Raw genomic sequence first — 21,031 nt, 5'->3', positions numbered from 1 at the left:
TGAACCTGAATATTTAGCTGTGTCTCCTACATGACAATTTGTTTCAGGATACTTTGCACATTATCCTTATTTATCTCAGCTCATCCATAAAAAACATGTAGAGCAATACTGGACTCTGAAAATAACTTCAAATATCTGAAATAATTCTAATATTAAAAGCCATGTAAACAATTAGACAATGGAGAAACAAGCTAACTACATTGAATGAGTGATTTAGCATTGTGAACTATGGATAAACAGGAATAAGTGCATTGAATATGAACTATACCATCACTCATGAAGCCTTGCAAAAATATTTAACCCACATTTAAGTAAGCCTTGAGATCTAACTTCTAGTGTATATGAAGCATAAGGGATAGAGGAACAAGTTTAAAAATACCATGGGGAAAGAGATAAATCTAAAAATTGAACAATTTTGAAAGGCAATAGTACTAGTCAGCTCAGGTACCACAACAAGATACCACAAACTAAGAGGCTTAAAAAACAAACTTTTATTTTCTCACAGTTCTGGAGTCTGGAAGTCTGAGATTAATGTGCCAACAGGATTGGTTTCTGCTAAGGCCTCTCCTTCTGGCTTAAAGACAGCCACATTCCTCCTGTGTCCTCACATGGCCTCTCCTCTGTCTGAGAGGGAAGAGGAAGAGAAAAAAAGAGGTCTGGTGCCTCTCCCTTGTCCCCTCTTTTTCTAAAACATATTTTATTTGTTATGCTATTACAGTTGTCCCAAGTTTTCTCCCTTTGCCTCCTCCATCCAGCACCCTCCATCCCCACTGGCAATCTCCACCACTTAGTTCATGTCCATGGGTCATGCATATAAGATCTTTGGCTTCTCCATTTCCTATACTGTTCTTAACCTCCCCCTGTCTATTTTGTGCCTAAAATTTATGCTTCTTGTTCCCTGTACCTTTTCCCCCATTGTTCTCCAACCCCCTCCCCAATGTTAACCCTCCAAGTAATCTCCATTTCTGTGATTCTGTTCCTGTTCTAGTTGTTTGCTTAGCTTGTTTTTGCTTCTGTTTTTTTTTGTTGTTGTTCAGTTGTTGATAGTTGTGAGTTTGTTGTCACTTTATTGTTCCTAGTTTTGATCTTCTTCTTTTTCATAGATAAGTCGCTTCAACATTTCATATAATACGCACTTGGTGATGATGAACTCCTTTAACTTGACCTTATCTGGGAAGTACTTTATATGCCCTTCCATTCTAAATGATAGCTTTGCTGGATACAGTAATCTTGGATGTGTAGGTCCTTGCCTTTCATGGCTTTGAATACTTCTTTGCAACCCCTCCTTGCCTGCCAAGGTTTCTTTTGAGAAATCAGCTGATGGTCTTATGGGCACTCCTTTGTAGGTAACTGTCTTCTTTTCTCTTGCTTCTTTTAAGATTCTCTCCTTATCTTTTATCTTGGGTAACTTAATGATGCTGTACCTTGGTGTGTGCTTCCTGGGATCCAGCTTCTTTGGGGGGACTCTCTGAGCTTCCTGGACTTCCTGGAAGTCTATTTCCTTCACCAGATTACCTAAGTTCTCCTTCATTATTTGTTCAAATAAGTTTTCAATTTCTTGTTCTTCTTATTCTCCTTTTTGAACCCCTATGATTCAGATGTTAGAACATTTCAACTTGTCCTGGAGGTTCCTAAGCCTCTCCTCATTTTTTTGAGTTCTTGTTTCTTTATTCTGTTCTGGTTGAATGTTTATTTCTTCCTTCTGGTCCAAATCATTGGTTTGAGTCCTGTTTTCCTTCCTCTCACTGTTGGCTCCCTGTATATTTTTCTTCACGTCACTTTCCATAGCCTTCACTTTTTCCTCTACTTTGCAATAATACTCAACCATTTCTGTGAGCATCCTGATTACCAGTGGTTTGACTCTGCATCTGATATGTTGGCTCTCCCTCTTTGTTGCTTAGTTGTTTTTCTGGAGTTTTGTTCCGTTCTTTCATTAGGGCTATATTCCTTTGTCTTGGAGTACCTGTTATGTTGTAAGGGGTGGAGCCTTTGGTGTGCACCAGAGTGGGCCAACCCAGTTAGCTGCATTGTGGTCCTGTATGTGGAGGAGGGGTCCGAGGAGGAATAATGCTTTGCTCTTGGCAGGCTTTCAGTCACCTCCCCCGCTTCCCACAGCAAATTGAGCCCTTCTGGTACTGATTCCTGGGTGGGTGGGTTTGTGTACAGCTAGGACCTTGTGGGTCTCTCCAACAAACTCTTCTGTGAGGCTAGGAGTTTCCCCCACCTCTACAACCCATATTGTTTATATATCCAGAGGTTTTGAGGATTTCTTTTCCTATACTGGAACCCTGTGTTGTACGGACTGTCTTGCTCCCCAGGTGTTCCTCCCAGTTTATCTGAATTCAAATGTGGGTCCGCTATCTGCTGCCTTGCCCAATGTGGCCCACCAGCCACCGCCTCGCCTGCCTGGTCCTCCAGCCACCAATTTGCCATGGGTCCTTTCTACCCCGGCTGCTCGTCTCTGCCCCTCCAACTAGTGTGAATGAATGTTTCTTCTTTAACTCCTTAGTTGTCGGACTTCCATACAATTCAGTTTGCTGGCAGTTCTGGTTATTTTTTGTTTTTGTTTTTATTTTATTTTTTGTAATATTTTTGAACTTTATTGTTGTTCAAGAACAGTTTTCTGCCTTTCCCCTCCACCTCTTCTCCTACCCCAGCCATCCCCACCTCCCTCCTCTGACTCCACCTGCCCTGGGTTTTGTCAATGTGTTGTTCCTGCAAACCCTTCACCCTTTTCTCCACCATTATCCCCTCCCATGTCCCCTCTGGTTACTGTACATTTGTTCTTAATTTCAATGTCTGATTATATTTGCTTGCTTGTTTGTTTTGTTGATTAGGTTCCAGTTAAAGGTGAGACCATATGGTATTTGTCTTTCACTGCCTGGCTTATTTCACGTAGCATTACGCTCTCCAGTTCCATCCATGCTGTCGTAAAGAGTAGGAGCTCCTTCTTTCTTTCTGCTGCATAATATTCCATTGTGTAAATGTACCATGTTTTTTAAAAATTATTTTATTGTTTTTCAATTACAATTATCTGCATTTTCTCCCCACCCCTCCACCCCCGCCCCATCCAAACCCACCTCCCTCCCTTGCTTCCACCCACCCCCTTAGTTTTGTCTATGTGTCCTTTATAGTAGTTCCTGAAAACCCTTCTCCCCACTGTCCCCTCCCACCTCCACTCTGGCTATTGTAAGATTGTTCTTAACTTCAATGACTCTGGTTATATTTTGTTTGCTTTTTTTCTTTTGTTGATTATGTTCCAGTTAAAGGTGAGATCATATGGTATTTGTCCCTCACTGCCTGGTTTATTTCACTTAGAATAATGCTCTCTAGTTCCATCCACACTGTTGCAAAGGGTATGAGCTCCCTCTTTCTCTGTGTTGCGTAGAATTCCATTGTGTTTTGATCCACTCATTTGCTGATGGGCACTTTGGTTGCTTCCAGCACTTGGCTATTGTAAATTGTGCTGCTATGAACATTGGGGTGCATAGGATCTTTTGGATTGGTGTTTCAGGGTTCTTAGGATATAACTCTAGCAGTGGAATTGCTGGGTCAAAATGCAGTTCCATTTTTAGTTTTCTGAGGAAATTCCATTCTGTTTTCCACAGTGGCTGCACCAGTCTGCATTCCTACCAAGAGTGCACTGGGATTCCCTTTTCTCCACATCCTCTCCAACACTTGTTTGTTGCTTTGTTTATGATGGCCATTCTCACTGGTGTGAAGTGGTATCTCATTTTGGTCTTAATTTGCATCTCTAATCTGATGGCTAGTGATGCTGAGCATCTTTTCATATGTCTCTGGACCTGCTGCATGTCCTTCTTGGAGAAGTGTCTGTTCAAATCCTTTGACCGTTTTTTAGTTGGGTTGTTTGTCTTCCTAGAGTGGAGTCATGTGAGTTCTTTATATATTGTGGAGATCAGGCCCTTGTCTGAGGTATCATTGGCAAGTATATTTTCCCATATGGTTGGTTCTCTTTTGATTTTAGTGCTCTTTTCTTTAACTGAGAAGAACCTCTTTAGTTTTATGAGGTCCCATTTGTTTATTCTTTGCTTTATGTCCCTTGCTCTAGGTGACATATCAGTGAAGATATTGCTGTGTGGATTATCTGAGATTTTCCTGACTATGTTCTCTTGAGGGACTTTTATGGTGTCAGGACTTATATTTAAGTCTTTTATACACCTTGAGTTTATTTTTCTGTATGGTGTAAGTTGGTGACCAAGTTTCATTTTTTTGCATGTAGCTGTACAGCTCTCCCAATACCATTTGTTGAAGAAGCCATTTTTACTCCATTTTATGCTTCTGCCCCCTTTGTCAAATATTAATTGACCATAGAGACTTGGGTTTATTTCTGGGCTCTGTATTCTGTTCCATTGGCCCATGTGTCTGTTCTTATGCCAGTACAAGGCTGTTCTGATTACAGTGGCTTCATAATACAGTTTGATATCAGGTACTGTGATCCCTCCTACTTTCTTCTTTTTTTCTCAAAATTGCTGCAGCTATTCAGGGTTGCTTATAGTTCTATATACATTTTGGAAATGTTTGTTCTCTATCTGTGAAATATGTCATTGGTACTTTAATAGGGATTGCATTGAATCTATAAACTGCTTTGGGTAGTATGGACATATTGATGGTGTTAATTCTTCCAATCCATGAGCACGGTACATGCCTCCATTTTTTTGTGTCTTCCTTAATTTTTTTCTTCAGTGTTGTGTAGTTTTCTGAGTACAGGTCTTTTACCTCCTTGGTTAGGTTTATTCCTAGGTACTTTATTTTTCTTGTTCCTCTACCAAGTGGGGTTTTTTTCTGCTGATTTCTCTTTCTGATATTTCATTGTTGGTATACAAAAATGCCTTTGATTTCTGAATATTGACTTTGTATCCTGCTGTTTTGCCAAATTCATTTAAGAGGTTGAGCAGTTTTTTGGTGGAGTCTATAGGATTTTCTGTGTACACTATCATGTCATCTGCAAACAGTGACAGTTTTTTTCATTCTTTTCCAATTTGGATGCCTTTTATTTGTTTATCCTGCCTGATTGCTGTGCCTAGGACTTGTGTTGAATAGAAGCAGTGAAAGTGGACAACCTTGTCTTGTTGCTGATCTTAGTGGCAAAGTTTTTAGTTTTTGCCCATTGAGTATGATGTTGGCTGTAGGTCTGTCATATATGGCCTTTATTATGTTGAAGAATGCTCCCTCTATTCCCACTTTGCTGAGTATTTTAATCATAAATGGTTGCTGTACCTTATCAAATGTTTTTCCGCATCTATTGACATAATCATGTGTTTTTTTTCTTTGCTTTTATTTATGTGATGTATTATGTTTATTGATTTGCAGATATTGTACCATCCTTACATCCCTGGGATGAATCCCACTTGGTCATGGTGTATGGTCTTTTTAATGTATTGCTGGATGCAGTTTGCCAATATTTTGTTGAGGATATTAGCATCCATGTTCATCAGTGATATTGGCTTGAAGTTTTATTTCTTTGTTGTGTCTTTCTCTGGTTTTGGGATTAGGATGATGCTGGCTTCATAAAAAAGAGTTTGAGAGTCATCTGTCTTCTTGGATTTTTGGAGTAGTCTGTGAAGGATAGGGGTTTGCTCTTCCTTAAATGCTTTGTAGGATTCTTCTTTGAAACAGTCAGGTCCAGGGCTATTACTGTGTATTGAGAGTTTTTGATTACTGCTTCAATTTTGTCAGCTGTTATTGGTCTGGTCAGGCTTTCTGCTTCTTCTTCATTCAGTTTTGGAAGATTATATTGTTCTAGAAATTTGTCCATTTCACCGAGGTTTTCAAATTTCTTGGCATATAGTTCTTCATAGTAATTTCTTACAATCCTTTGTATTTCTGTGGTATCAGATGTACTCTCTCCTCTTTTATTTCTGATTGTGTTTATCTGGGTCCTCTTTTTTTCTTGAAGAGTCTGCTTAAAGGGTTGTCGATTTTGCTTATTTGTACCAAGAACCAGCTCCTGGATTTATTGATCCTTTTAGTCTCTATGTCACTTAATTCTGCTCTGATCTTGGTTATTTCCTTCCTTCTACTTGCTCTGGGCTGTCTTTGTTGTTGTTCCTCCAGTTCTTATAGACATAGGGCTAGGTCATTTATTTGAAATGTTTCTATCTTTTTTAGGTAAGCCTGTATTGCTGTGAACTTCCCTCTCAGGACTGCCTTCTCTGTTTCCCATAAGTTTTGGATTGTTGTGAGTTCATTTTTATTTGTTTCCAGAAACCTCTTGATTCTTCCTTGATCTCATTCTTGACCCATTCATTGTTTAATAGCATGCTATTCAATCTCCATGAGTTTGACTGTTTTTGAGTTTTTTCCTTGAGGTTTGTTTCTAGTTTCAGTCCCTTGTGGTCAGAGAAAATGCATGATATGATTTTAATTTTCTTGAATTTGTTGAGGCTTGTTTTGTGTCCTATCATGTGGTCTATCTTTGAAAATGTTCCATGTGCATTTGAAAAAAATGTGTATTTTGCTTCTTTGGGATGAAAGGCTCTATATATATCAGTTAAGTCCATTTGATCTAGGACGTTGTTTTTCCGCATCTATTGACATAGTAGATATCTTCACAATATCTTTCTGCAATATCTTTGTTGATATTTTGTTTGGAAGATGTATCCATTTTTGACAGTGGGGTGTTGAAATCCCCTACTACAATTGTGTTGTTGTCAATATCTTTCTTGAAGTCCTCCAAGATTTTTTAAATGTATTTGGGTGCTCCTATGTTGGGTGCATATGTATTTACAATGTTTATGTGTTCTTGATGGATTCTTCCCTGAGTATTAAGAAGTAACCTTCTGGGTATCTCTTTATGGCCCTTTTTTTGAAGTCTATTTGTCTGATATGAGTATTGTTACTCTGGCTTTTTTTTTTTCCCCTGTGCATTTGCTTGGAATGTTTATTCCTATCCCTTCACTTTCAGTCTGTGTAGGTCTTTTGTCCTGAGATGGGTCTCTTGTAGGCAGTATATGTGTGGTTCATGATTTCTTATCCTTTCAGCTATTCTTTGTCTTTTGATTGGAACATTTAATCCACTTATGTTTAATGTTATTATTGATAGGTACTTATTCATTACTACTTTTTTGTACCTGTGTACCTCTCTCTCTCTCACTCTTTTTTTTCCTCCCTTTTCTTAAAGCAGACCCTTTAGCATTTCTTGCAGAGATAGTTTGGAGGAGGCATATTCTTTGAGGTTTCTTTTGTCCGGGAAGCTCTTTATATCACCTTCCATTTTAATTGAGAGCCTGCTGGGTAGAGTAGTCTTGGTTGCAGGCCTTTGGTTTTCATTACTTGGAATATTTCTTGCCATTCCCTCCTGGCTTGGAGCATTTCCACTGAGAAGTCAGCTGCTAGTCTTATCGGGGCTCCCTTGTATGTTACTTCCTGTTTCTCTCTTGCTGCCTTTAAGATTCTCTCTTTGTCTTGGTATTTTGCCATTTTAATTATGATGTGTCTTGCAGTGGGCCTCTTTGGGTTCCTCTTGATTGGGACTGTCTGTGATTCCTGGATTTGTGTGACTTTTTCTCTCATCAAATTAGGGAAGTTTTCCATCATTACTTTTTCTTTTTCTTTTCTTTTTTTTTTAAATTTTTATTGTTATTCAATTACAGTTGTATGCCTTTTCTCCCCATCCCTCCACCCCCCCCCCAGGTGAACCCACCTCCCTCCCCCAACTCCACCCTCCCCCTTGTTTTTGTCCATGTGTCCTTTATAGTAGTTCCTGTAATCCCCTCTTCCCACTGTCCCCGCCCCCCCCCCCCCCCCCCGGCTATTGTTAGATTGTTCTTAACTTCAATGTCTCTGGTTATATTTTGTTTGCTTTTTTCTTCTATTGATTATGTTCCAGTTAAAGGTGAGATCATATGGTATTTGTCCCTCACCGCCTGGCTTATTTCACTTAGCATAATGCTCTCCAGTTTCATCCATGCTGTTGCAAAGGGTATAAGCTCCTTCTTTCTCTCTGCTGTGTAGAATTCCATTGTGTAAATATACCATAGTTTTGGGATCCACTCATTTGCTGATGGGCACTTCAGTTGCTTCAAGTACTTGGCTATTGTAAATTGTGCTGCTATGAACATTGGGGTGCACAGGTTCTTTTGGATTGGTGTTTCAGTGTTCTTAGGGTATAATCCCAGCAGTGGAATTGCTGGGTCAAAGGGCAGTTCCATTTTTAGTTTTCTGAGGAAATTCCATATTGTTTTCCACAGTGGCCTCACCATCATTACTTTTTCAAACAGGTTTTCTATCCCTTCCTCCTCTTCTTTTCCTTCTGGTATCCCTATTATACAGATATTATTCTGTTTCATATTCTCTTGCAGATCTTACCACCTCTTCATTCTTTCTGAGTTTCTTTTCAGTTTCTTGCTCTTTCTGGGTGTTTTTTTCTACTTTGTCCTCTAGCTTTCTGATTCAATCCTCTGCTTCATTCAGCCTGCTTATAATTCCTTATTGTAGTGTTTTTTTTATTTCTGAGATTTTGTTGTTCATTTCTTCCTGGTTTTTGTTTATAGTTTCTATTTCTTTTTTCATACCATTGTAGTTCTCATTCAGTTCTTTCTCATTGTCTGTGAGTTTCTTGAGCATCTTTGTAACCATTATCTTGAATTCTATATCTGATAGTTTGCTTACATCCATTTCATTTAGCTCTTTTAGTGGGGACTCTTCCATTCCTTTTGATGCCATGTTCTTTTTTTGTCTCACCATTTTAGGTGACCCTTTTTGTTTGTTTCTGTGCTTCCTGATGTTTCACTTTGCTAGCTGTCTTTGTAGGGTGAACTTCTATGGTAGGAATTCTATGGTGTTCTATGGTGAGGTCTTTTTGATCTCCTTGTCTTCATGCTCTCATTTGCCCTTTCTACTGTTTGTGTGGGCTCTGTTGTTGTACTTGGGTTTTTATTTTTTGGTCGTTCCTTTGTTGACAGTTTCTCTTCTCCAGCAGGTATACTGATGTTTGCAGTTCCCACCTGTTCTCATATGTGATCAGTGGCAGGGGTAGGCAAAGTGAATTAAGACAGCAGGAAAGTATTTTATGGGATATAATGTACCAGCATGTAGAGAAGAGATAGGAGATTCTTTGGATAAGTATAGAATTAACTGTAGTATTTCACCCAACTAGCCACTTTTTATAAAAGGTGAAAGAGAGATAAGATTCTTGTTAGAGAGGAGAAGGATTGTGAGCTGAATCCTGAAAACAGAGTGCTTGTGCAAGGTTAGATGATGAGATATAGTGAGAATAAAGGATAGAAAGTAGGAGTAGTGTGACATAGAATAGAGTTAACCACAATGATAATAAAGCTCATGAATAAAGTGAAGTGGGTTAAGATCGGGGAGGGTTCCTGTGTAGTATGTACAATTGCATGGAACAATTATTTACAATAGTACTGGAACAACAATAGTATGACAAGACATATATGATTTGGATAACCAGAATGTAAAGTACACGATCAAAAGTAGTGTGTTATTGAAACCCGAGTGACGTGAAAGAAGGAAAGTTAAAATACAATAAAAAGAGAATAAGAAAAACCTGTCAAACAATGCAATTAAACAGAGAAATAAAACAAGGAAAACTAAACATATGGAAGAGAAATTTGAAAAATACTAATAAAATAAAATAAAAGTGGTAAAAATAATGAGAAAATAATAATAATAATACACATAAACAATAAAATACCAGCTCTAAGGGATAGCAAAGTGACATTTGTCTCAGTTTCTCAGTTTTGGGGGTTAGCCTTGTCCTCCCTCTTTGGATCTGTCTCTGGACCCTTCATAATTACACGTCTGATTGTCTCACTTGGGGGAAGAAAAAAAAGGACAAAGAGGGATAAAGGAAAAAATAAACCTCCTGTTGACTTTAAACCCATTCAGCGAGTTCTGCTGGTCTTCCTAGATGCCACAGGAAGAGGGGGACTGGGATTCACTTTTCTCCCTCCCTATGGTTTTACAAAGATGGGGACCAGGTCTGTGATGCAATATTCATAGTTGCCCAGCCTCCAGCCCAGGTCCTCCGTGAGCTGCCAGGCTCAAGTCAGCCATTCTGTCTGTGGATGCACAGTGCAAATTAAACCCAAGTGCAGGGCTCTGATCAGCCACTGAGTCTCTGGGGAAGCAGCACAGGTCAGGCCCAGGCATGAAACTCAAATCATCCACAGGCACAGGGGGAGCTACCCACTACTTGGGAGTTCCTTACAAAGAAGCTGCCCATCTTTCTTAACAATTGCATGGCTTTTCATACAGCCCGACTTTCTAACCGGTCTGGAGAGTATCTAGGTAAGGGTCTGACACAGCGCTACTCTTGTCCCTTCTCTAAGTGTCACCCAGCACCCTAGTTTTTCTGGTAATGACTTAGCCATCATCCACAGTCCCAGGGGATGTATACTGCCTCTGTGTGTCTCCCACTTCATCTCTACTCTCCTGAGTGACTTCCAGCATCCAGGTCCCCCCCGCCCCCCCCGTGCTGGGCTGCCCTCCCTGCTCTGTTAGGGGAGGGAGCTGGTGATCTAACTCTCCTCCTGATCTAACTCTCCTCCCCATATCATGTGGCAGGTGCTGGGGCGGGGGCCACAGTAGCCTAGGTTCCTGTACAGATCCCAGGGACCTTATTGCTCCAGTGCAATCTCCTCACTGTGTTTTTCAATGTCCTCTACACCTTTTGGCTTCCAAATTTCATATAAGCTGGGATTCCATTGGCTATTCACTCTGTTCCTCAGAAGATTGGCTAGGTGTTCCAGCTGGGCACAGGTAGAACTGGGCTCTACTCCCACCTACCTTGCCACCATCTTGCTCCTCTCTATTTTTTGTTTCTAAATTTGTTGTTGTCCTTCTTTTGGTTGTACAAGGAGGAAAAGTGTATCAAACTATACCTCCATCTTGGCCGGAATTCTTCTTTTTCTTAAATTACTCCCTTTAACATCTCATATAATAATGGCTTGATGATGATGAACTCTTTTAGCTTTATCTTGTCTGGGAAGCACCTTATCAGCCCTGTATTCTAAATGATAGTTTTGTTAGGTAGAGTAATCTAGGTTCTAAGTCCTTGCTTTATATCATGTTGAATACTTCCTTCCAGTCCCTTCTAGCCTGCAAAGTTTCTTTTGAGAAATCAGCTAACAGTCTTATGGGAATTCCTTTGTGGGTAAATATCCACCTTTCCTTCCTGCTTTTAAGATACTATCTTTAACCTTTGGCATTTTAATTATGATGTGTTTTGGTGTGGCGCTCTTTGTGTTCATCTGGTTTGGGACTCTTTGTGCTTCCTGGATTGTATATCTATTTCCTTCACCAAATTAGGGAACTTTTCCTTCATGATTTTTTCAAATGTTTTAAATTTCTTGCCCTTTCTTTTCTCCTTCCAGCATCCCTATGATTCAAATGTTGGTATGTTTGAAGTTGTCCCAGAGTCTCCTTAGCCTATCTTTGTGGGTTTTTTTTTTTTTTTCATTCTCTTTTCTTCTTGCTGTTCTGATTGAATTTTTTTTTCTTCCTTATGTTCCAAATCATTGATTTGATTCTCGGCTTTATCTACTCCAATGTTGGTTCCCTGTAAATTTTTCTTTATTTCACTTAGTATATTCTTCACTTCTGCATGAGTCCTTTTTATGCCATTGAAGTACCCAATGAGTTCTTTGAGCATCCTAATAATCAATGTTTTGAACTTTACATCAGATAGATTGCTTATTCCATTTTGTTTAGTTCTTTTTCTGGAGTTTTGTCCTGTTCTTTCAGTTGGGCCATAATAACTTGCTCCTCATTTTGGCAGGCTCCCTGTGTTTGTTTCTATTTATTAGATAGAGCTTCTTTGACTCCATGTCTTAGTAGCATGCCATAGTGTTGAAAAGTGTACTGGGAAGATGGAGGTGCTGAGCCTGAGGTAATTGCCAGGGCAGACAACCTGTGTGAACCAGGTTTATAGAGTCCCTAATATGGTGTTTCTGCTCTGTGGCCCTGAGTGAAAGAGGACTCACAAAGGGCACAATGCCACTGCAAGATCTCTGAAATTTTGTCCAGGAGGAAGCTGTCCCCCAGCACTCACCCTGGTGTCACACACTTCAATGTCTCCCTATTTGCCACTGGTGCCCTTCCAGCTGCTTCCCTGGTGCTGAAGCCAGAGGGAGTGAGTCTGCATAAGTCCTAAGTCCACTGCAGGTCCATCAAGAAGAGACTTCTGAGAATCCTGCAGTTTTTTCTCTTGCCACAACTCCCACTGATTTTTACAGCCAGAAGTTATGGGGTCTTATCTTCCTGGCACTGGAAACCTGGGCTGCATGTTCTGGTTTGGTGCTGCGATCTCTTGCTCTCAAGGTACCCTTCCTGATTTTTATCTACCACAGGTGGGTGTGTGACTGCCAATTCTGCATCTGTGTGCCTCAGTGACTCACGTATCTGAGCATCTTTGTGTCTCTGCCCCTCCTACCCATCTGCATAATGTGACTCCTTTAATTCCTTGGTTGTTAGACTTCCATACAGCTCAATTTTCTGACAATTCTGGCAGATAATTGTTTTGTACTCTAGTTGTATTTTTGCTTGGTTGTGCAAGGAGGCTATCTGTGTTTACCTATGCCTTCATCTAGACTGCAAGTATTTTGTTTTAGTCCTCACCTGAGGACATGCTTATTTATTTCAGAGAGAGGGGAAGGGAGGGAGAGAAACATCCATGTGAGAGAGAACATACTCTAACCAACTGAACCACACTAGCTAGGGCTTCCCTTCTTCTTATAGAGACACCAGTCTTCCCAGATTAGGCCCTACACTGATGACCTCATTAAGTTCTAATTACTTCCTTAAAGACCCTGTCTCCAGATACATTAACACTGGGGGTTACGACTTTCAACATATGAGTTTGGGGAAGACACAACTCAGTTCACTCAACTGATCATTCATTGTTCAGTTGCCTCAGTAAGTTATTTATTCATTCATTCACTCAGTCAACAATATTCATTGTTCATTCCTTTCCAAAAGTCATGACATTAACAAACCAAAAAAGGAGATTGGGGCAGAAGAAAAAGACTTAAGAGACATAACAGCCAAATGTAATGTGTGGCCCTTGATTGGATCCTAATATAAATAAACTACTTATAAAAATATTTTGGAGCCCTGGCTGGTGTGGTTCAGTGGATTGAGTGCCCGCCTGTGAACCAGAGGGTGGCCAGTTCAATTCCCAGTCTAGGGTACATGACTGGGTTGTGGGCCAGGTCCCTGGTGGGGGCGGGGGTGCGTGCTAGAGGAAACCACACATTGATGTTTCTCTCCATCCCTTTCTCTCCCCCTCTATAAAAATAAATAAATAAAATCTATCAAAATATATTTTGGAGATCCAATATGGCAGAGGAGTAAGTGGAAGCTACACTAACCTCCTCCCAGGATCAATCCAGAATTACAACTAAATTGTAGAGAAATCATGCTGAATAACCAAATGAACAGTAACTGGAGAGAAGCCTTATAATCTAGGACAGGCAGAAGAAATCACTTCACCACAACGAGACTGTGAGGGAGTGCAGAGGAGGTGTAAGAAGGCTGGCTAGGCTCCCCAGGTGACAGCTGAAGATCTGGAGAGATATTTCAGTAGCTGGGGGGTTCCCCCTGAGAAGTGTAGGGTCTAAGCCCCAGCTGGGTTCCCCACCCTACAGCACCAGAGCTAGAAAGGAACCCATGTAATATACAGCTGTGAAAAGCAGCAGGGTTTCTGTCTGACAGGGAGAGACTGCTTGAGATGCAGAGAGGCTCTTAAGGGGCCAACACACAAAATTTCATTTGCAGCTACTTACACTAGGCTCTGGAAGAGGGAGGGCACAGTGGAGTACAGACACTTGAGGGGAATCTGGTACTGGTGGCTCTGGGGAGAGAACTGAAGGAACAGCCATCAGGATCCCTGTGCTGAGTCATTTCCCACACTGCAGGAGATGTCTTTCTCAGGCAGAGCACTTCTTTCTGAATAGCATAGACTTAGGGGTAGAACTAAGCCCACAGGTTGCTCAGACCCACCCGATGGAGTTTAAGCTGGACTATTGATCACAGCTTAATTAGCTTAACAGCTGATCAGTCTAACAGCTGATTAATTTAAGAACTAAGGCTCAAAACACAAGAAGCAGCCAAAATGGGAAGACAAAGAAACAGACCCCAAATGAAAGAACTAGAGAATACTCCAGAAGAACTAGATGAAATGGAGGCCAACCATTTATCAGATAGAGAGTTTAGAGCAATGATTATAAGAATAATCAGCAGCATGGAAAAAGACATAGAAATCATAAAAAAGGACCAATCAGAAATAAAGAACGCAAACCCTGAAATAAATAATACACTGGAATGAATACACCGTGGTAAGATGAAGCAGAGGATCTAATCAGAAATTTGGAAGACAAAGTAGAAAAAACATGCAAAGCAGCAAAAAGAAAAAAAGAACTTAAAAAAAATTAAGAGAGCTAAAGAAACATTTTGGACAATAGTAAGTATAACAACATCCATATCACGGGAATAACAGAAGGAGAAGAGAGCAAGCAAGGGATTGAGAACCTATTTGAAGAAATAATGACTGCAAACTTCCATAATCTGGTGAAGGAAAAAGACACACAAATCCAGGAAGCTCAGAGAGTCCCAAACTAGTTGGACCCAAAGAGACCCACACAGAGATACATTATAATTAAGACGACAAGGCTTAAAGACTAGGAGAGAATCCTAAATGCTGCAAGAGAAAAGCAGGTAGTTACTCACAAGGGAACACAAATTAGTATGTCATCTGATTACTCATCAGAAACATTTCAGGCCCAAAGGGAGTGGTGTGAAATATTCAAGGTGATGAAAACAAGGACCTACAACTAAGGCTACTCTATCCAGTAAGGCTATCATTTAAACTTGAAGGAGAAATAAGGAGCTTCCCAGAAAAGAAAAAGATAAAGGAGTTTGTTAACACCAAACCAGCATTGCAGCAAATGTTAAAGGGCTTGCTTTAAGAAGAAGAAAAAGAAAAAGAAAAAAAGAGGGAAAAACCTAACAATAAAATGGCACTGCATCTGTATCTATCAATAATCACCTTAAATGTAAATGCTTTAAATGCTCTAGCCAAAACACATAGAATAGCTCATTGGATAAGAAAACAAGATCCATATATATGCTGCCTCCAAGGCACCCATGTCAGATCAAAAGATACACACAGACTAAAAGTAAAAGTAATGAAAAAGATATTTCATGCAAATGAGTAAGAAAAAAACTGGCTTAGCAGTACTTATATACAACAGAATAGACTTTGAAACAAAGGCTATAGTAAGAAACAAAGAAGGACACTACATAAGGATAAAGGGAACAATCCAACAAAAGGATATAACCCCAGTAAACATTTACACACACAACATGCCAGCTCCTAAATATGCGAAGCAAATCTTGGTGAACATAAAGGAAAAGATAGACAGAAATACAGTCATAGTTGGGGATTTTGACACCTCATTGACTTCAATGGATAGAACTTCCAGGCAAAAATCAACTAGCAACAATGGCCTTAAACAACACACTATATCAGATGGATTTAATTGATACCTTCCAAGCATTTACTAGGATATACATACTTCTCAAGTGCATATGGAATGCTATCTAGGATAGACCACATGTTAGAACACAAAACAAATCTCTATAAATTTAAGACTGAAATCTTATCAATAATCTCCTCTGACCATAATGCTATGAAAATAGAAATCAATCACAAGAAAACCCCTGAAAGGCCATGCAAAAACATGGAAGCTAAGTAACATGTTATTAAACAATTAATGGGTCAAGGAAATCAAGGAAGAAATAAAAAGAAACAAATGAAAAGGAGCACACAAAAATCCAAAACCTGCGGGACACAGGGAAAGCAGTGTCCTAAGAAAGAAATTCATAGCATTACACCCCTATCTCAAAAAACAAGAAAAAGCTAAAATAAACAATCTAGCTTTACATTTAAAAGAACTAGAAAAAGAAGAACAAAGTCCAAGATGAGTAGAAGGAAGGAAATAATAAAGATCAAAGTAGAAATAAATGAAATAGAGTTTAAGAAACTGACATAAAAGATTAATGAATCCAAGAGCTGGCTCTCTGAAAAGATAAACAAGATTGAAAAATCTTTAACCAGACTCATTATACCTAGTTAAATTGAATCAGTAATCAAAAAACTCCCAATAACAAAAGCCCTGGACTGGATGGCTTCACAGGTGAATTTTATCAAACATTCCAAGAACTAACACCTCTGTTTCTCATAATATTTCATTAAATTCAAGAGGAGGAAAGGATCCCACACTCATAAGGCCAGGATCATCCAAATTATAAAACCAGATAAAGACAGTACAAAGAAAAAAAAGTATAGGTCACTATCACTGATGAAGATAGGTGGGAAAATCCTCAACAAATATTGGTGAACCAATTACAGCAATGCATCAAAAAGATCATACACCATGATCAAGTAGAATTTATTCCAGGAAAACAAGGTTGGTACAACATTTGCAAATCAATAAATGTAATTCACCACATAAACAAAATGAAGAAAATCACATGATCATATCAATAGAATCAGACAAAGCATTTGATAAAATCTAGCACCCATTTATGATAAAAACACTCAGCAAAGTGGGAATAGAGGGAGCATACCTCAACATAATAAAGGCCATATATAACAAACACACTGCCAGCATCATTCTCAAAGAATTCTACTTAAGATCGGGAACAAGACAGGGATGTCAGCTTTTACCTCTCTAATTCAACATAGCACATGGAGTCCTAGCCACAGCAATCACAGAAGAAGAAATGAAAAGGTACCCAAATTGGAATGGAAGAAATAAAACTATCTTTATTTGCAGATAACATGATATTGTACATAGAGAACCCCAAAGATTCCACTAAGAAACTACTAGGACTGATAAATGAATCCAGCAGAGTAGCAGGGTATAAAATTAATATCCAGAAAGCAGTTGCATTTCTATATGACAATAATGAACTTACAAAGAGGGAAATTAAGAAAACAATACCATTCACAATTGCTGCAAAAAGAATAAAACACCTAGGAATAAACCTAACCAAGGATGTAAAAGACCTGTACATGGAAAACTATAAGATACTGAAGAAAGAAATAGAAGATACAAATAAGTGGAAGCACATACCATGTAAATGGATAGGAAGAACTAACATCATTAAAATGTCCATACCACTCAAAGCAAGCTTTAGATTCAGGCAATTTCTATCAATATTCCAATGATGTATTTCACAGAACTAGAACAAACATTTCAAAAACTGTTAAGGAACCACAAAGGCCCCACGTACCAACAGCGATCCTGATGAAGAATAATAAAGTTGGAAGAATCACACTACCTAATATCAAACTATACTATAAGGCCATAGTAATCAAAACAGCATGGCACTGGCATAAAAACAGACACATAGATCAATGGAACAGAATAGAGAGTCCAGAAATAAATCCACACCTTTATGGTCAATTAATATTTGACAGAGGAAGCAAGTACATATGATGGGCTAAAGATAGTTTATATAATAAATTGTGTTGGAAAAATTGGACAGGTATGTGCAGAAAAAGGAAACTAGACCACCTTCTTCCACCACACACAAGAATAAATTCAAAATGGATCAAAGACTTAGTTGTTAGACCTGAAACTACAAAAATCCTCAAAGAAAGCATCGGTAGCAAAATCTTGGACATTTTTCATTTAAATATTTTATCAAATATATCTCCCCAGGCAAAGGAAACAAGAAAAAATAAGCAAATGTGGCCACATCAAACTAAAAAGTTTTTGCATAGCCAAGGAAATCATCAACAAATAAAAAGACAACCCACAGAATGGGAGAATATATTTGCCAATACATCTGATAAAGGGTTAATATCCAATATTTATAAAGTACTTACAGAACTGGGGAGAACCAAGATGGCGGCATAGGTGGACACACTGTGCCTCCTCGCACAGCCAGAACTGAAAGAATATCGAATGGCAAGGAAGTCTGACACCAAGTAGATAAAAAAGAAACATACATCCAGACCGGTAGGAGGGGCGGAGACCAGCACCGGGGCGGAGAGGACTCACGTGGCCGTGGCGGGACCGAGACTGGCGGAGTGTGGGATGAACGGGGCAGGCAGTCTGACCACTAGCAGACCCCGCGGCCCCACATTCGTGCACAGATAAACCTGGACGAATGGCGGGGAGCAAAGCAGACCGCATAACCCAGGGCTCCAGCGCGGGGAAATAAAGCCTCAAACCTCTGATTGAAAACACCCATGGGGGTTGGGACGGCAGCAGAAGAGACTCCCAGCCTCACAGGAGAGGTCATTGGAGAGACCCACAGGGGCCTAGAGTGTGCACAAGCCCACCCACTCGGGAACCAGCACCAGAGGGGCCCAATTTGATTGTGGGTAGTGGAGGGAGTGGCTGAAATCCGGTGGAGAGTGGAGCGGGCACCATTGCTCCCTCTCTGCCCCTCCCACACGTACAGCATCACAGCGCAGCGACCAGTGTTACCCTGCCCCGGTGAATACCTAAGGCTCCGACCCTTTAAGTAACAGATGCACCAAGACAAAAAAAAAAAAAAATGGCCCAAATGACAGAACACTTCAAAGCTCCAGAAAAAATACAACTAAGTGAGGAAGAGATAGCCAACCTATCGGATGCACAGTTCAAAACACTGGTTATTAAAACGCTCACAGAATTAGTTGAATTTGTTCGAAAACTAGATGGAAAAACAAAGGCTATGCCAAGAGAAACAAAGGAAAATGTACAGGGAACCAATAGTGATGGGAAGGAAACTGGGACTCAAATCAACAGTATGGACCAGAAGGAAGAAAGAAACATCCAACCAGAAAAGAATGAAGAAACAAGAATTCAAAGAAATGAGGAGAGGCTTAGCAACCTCCAGGACATCTTGAAACGTTCCAACATCCGAATTATAGGGGTGCCAGAAGGAGAAGAGGAAGAACAAGACATTGAAAACTTATTTGAACATAACGAAGGAGAACTTCCCTAATCCTGCAAAGGAAATAGACTTCCAGGAAGTCCAGGAAGCTCAGAGAGTCCCAAAGAAGCTGGACCCAAGGAGGAGCACACCAAGGCACATCATAATTACATTAACCAACATTAAGCAGAAGGTGAGAATCTTAGAAGCAGCAAGAGAAAAGGAGACAGTTACCTACAAAGGACTTCCCATAAGACTGTCAGCTGATTTCTCCAAAGAGACCTTACAGGCAAGAAGGGGCTGGCAAGAAGTATTCCAAGTCATGAAAGGCAAGGACCTACATCCAAGATTACTCCATCCAGCAAAGCTATCATTTAGAATGGAAGTGCAGATAAAGTGCTTCTCAGATAAGGTCAAGTTCAAGGCGTTCATCATCACCAAGCCCTTATTATATGAAATGTTAAAGGGATTTATCTAAGAAGAAGATAAAAAATATGAACAGTAAAAATGACAGCAAACTCACAGTTATTAACAACCACACCTAAAACAAAAACAAGAGCAAACTAGGCAAACAACTAGAACAGGAACAGAACCATAGAGATGGAGATCACATGGAGGGTTGTCAATAGGGGAGTGGGAGGGGGAGAGGGGGGGAAAGGTACAGAGAATAAGTAGCATAGATGATAGGTGGAAAATAGACAGGGGGAGGGTAAGAATAGTGTAGGAAATGTAGAAGCCAAAGAACTTATAAGTATGACCCATGGACATGAACTATAGGGGGGGAATGTGGGAGGGAGGGGGTGGGCAGGATGGAGTTGAGTGAAGGGGCGGAAATGGGACAACTGTAATAGCATAATCAATATATATATATATATATATATATATATATATAAAGAATACCAGAAAAAAAAGTACTTACAGAACTCAACACCAAAACAACAAACAACCTAATTTAAAAATGGGCAAAGGACCTGAATAGATACTTCTCCAAAGAGGACATAAAGATGGTCAATAGACATGAATATATGCTGAATGTCACTAATTAGCAGAGAAATGCAAATTAAAACCACAATGAGATACCATCTCACACCTCCCAGAGCGGCCATCATCAATAAATCAACAGCAAGTGCTGTTGAGGATGTGGAGAAAGGGGAATCAATTTGCACTGTTGGTTAGAATGCAGATTTGTGCAGCCACTGAAAAGCATATGGAGATATCTCCAAAAATTAAAAATGGATCTGCCTTTTGACCCAGCGATCCCACTTCTGGGAATATATCCAAAGGAACCAAAAACACTAATTTGAAAGAACATAAGCACCCCTATGTTCATTACAGCACTATTTACAATTACAATTGCCAAGATATGAAGAAGCCAGATGTCCATCAACAGATGAGTGGATAATACAAGTATGGGATATTTACACAATGGAATACTACTTGGCCATAAAAAATAAGAAAAGTTTATCCTTTGCTACAATATGGATGGACCTGGACATTAAGCTAAGTGAAATAAGCCAGTCAGAGAAAGACAAATACCATATGATTTCATTCATATGTGGAATCTAATGAACAAACTGAACTAATAAAGAAAATGGAGATGGAGAGCAGGATGAAAGCTATTGGGGAGGGAGGTTAAGGAATGGAGGGATTGAGCAAAAAGGAAAAAGGGCTTGTGGATATAGACAACAGTGTGGTAATTGCAGTGGGGGATATAAATGGATCAAATTGTAATGGAATACGTAATACAATAAAGATGAACATTTTTAAAAGGTTAAATAAAACATATCTCAATAAATCTGGAATAGAAAAAAAACAAAAAATTCACTATCATGAAAATGACTATAAGGGAGAGATTACTTGTGGACTATGGGAATCAGAGATGACTGTACAAGAAAGGATGTGTGAAATGGGCCTTAAAGGCAGAATGGGATCATAATAAAGGGAAGTGGGGAAGAAGCTTTCTAAACAGGGACAAAATGATGCAAGAAACTGTGGAGTCAATAAGCAAGATATGGAAACAACCTAAGTTCCCATTAATGAATGAATACTGGATAGAGAAGCTGTGATGTATATATAAAGCAAAATATTTTTTGGCCACCCATGGAAAAATGATATGCTG

The sequence above is a fragment of the Desmodus rotundus genome, chromosome 10, assembly GCF_022682495.2.
Source record: "Desmodus rotundus isolate HL8 chromosome 10, HLdesRot8A.1, whole genome shotgun sequence".
NCBI lineage: Eukaryota > Metazoa > Chordata > Mammalia > Chiroptera > Phyllostomidae > Desmodus > Desmodus rotundus.
The sequence above is the reverse complement of the archived record's forward strand: the minus strand, read 5'-3'. Positions refer to the sequence as shown.